Source organism: Elephantulus edwardii, unplaced genomic scaffold, assembly GCF_000299155.1.
Source record: "Elephantulus edwardii isolate Elephantulus edwardi_28Jun2011 unplaced genomic scaffold, EleEdw1.0 scaffold00136, whole genome shotgun sequence".
In the NCBI taxonomy this organism is placed as follows: domain Eukaryota; kingdom Metazoa; phylum Chordata; class Mammalia; order Macroscelidea; family Macroscelididae; genus Elephantulus; species Elephantulus edwardii.
In genome coordinates, this window is record NW_006399886.1 from 1,546,073 (window position 1) to 1,547,390 (window position 1,318).

Consider the following 1,318-nt stretch of genomic DNA (forward strand, 5'->3'; position numbering starts at 1 on the left):
TCCCCCACCCCCACCTCAAATACACTCCACTCTGCAACCCTCTTTCCGGACTCTTACGATAATCATAATGCCCTAAAATATATTAATTTTAAACTATTCTCTCCCTCATCAGCTTCAATGCAGTAAACATAATTTATCCAGTTTTTCTCAGTCTTACCTCCACCCCAATGTGACACCAAATAATATTTGTGCTTTTGTCCTCCAGGGTCACCCATTTTGAATAATATTGCATGAGTTCCTTGTTTTTCAATGCACTGTAGTATTCCATTGTGCGAATACACCACAGCTTCTCTAGCCATTCATTTGTTGATGGGCACGTAGGTTGTTTCCAACTCCTTGCTATTGTGAACAAAGCCGAAATGAGCATAGGTGTGCATATATCTGCTTGGATGTCATTTATGGTCTCTTCAGGGTATATTCCCAGTAGTGAAATTGCTGGGTCAAATGGTATCTTTATTCGCAACCTTTTGAAAAAGTGTCACACTGCTTTCCACAATGGTTGCACATTTTATACTCCCACCAACAGTGAATAAGTGTTCCAGTCTCTCCACAACCTTGCCAGCATTTGTTGCTAGCTTTTCTATTAAATTTTGATATTCTCATTGGGGTGAGATGATATCTCATAATTGTCTTGATTTGCATCTCTCTCAGGGCTAGGGATTTTGAACATTTCTTCACATGCTTGTTGGCCATCTGAATGTCTTCTTTGGTGAAGTGTCTGTTCATATCCTGTGTCCATTTTTCTATTGGATTATTTATCTTTATCTTGTTGGAGATGATGAGATTGACTCAGGGTAAAGAAGGGTTCAGAGGGGTACATAGGGTAGCTGGATGGCATATAACAACAACATTCATTGTTCACCTTCAGAAGTATATGAGGCAATTGAAAATATCACGGCTGCTTGCTTCAGAAGCACTTTAGTCTTTAAAGTACCATATGTGTATATGTTATGTGCCACTGAGTTAGAAACAACCCATAGCTGACTCTCCAGTGGGTTTTCAGAGTTTAAATCACACAAGAAGAGTTAGCTCGTCTTTCTCCCATGAAGCAGCTGGTAGATTTCAGCCACAAGGCTTTGGGTTGACAGTGTAATTCCTTGCCACTAAACTGCCAGAGATCACATATAAAACAATTATGTGTGTATGAATGTATAGATAGATAGATAAAGTGTGTGTGTGTGTGTGTGTGTGTGTGTATGTGTATGCGTGTGTGTGTGTGTGTATATAGAGAGCGAGAAAGAGTATATACAGAACATATTAAATATTAAGTATATAGAGTATATTAAGTATATAGAGTGTATTGAGTATATATACAGAG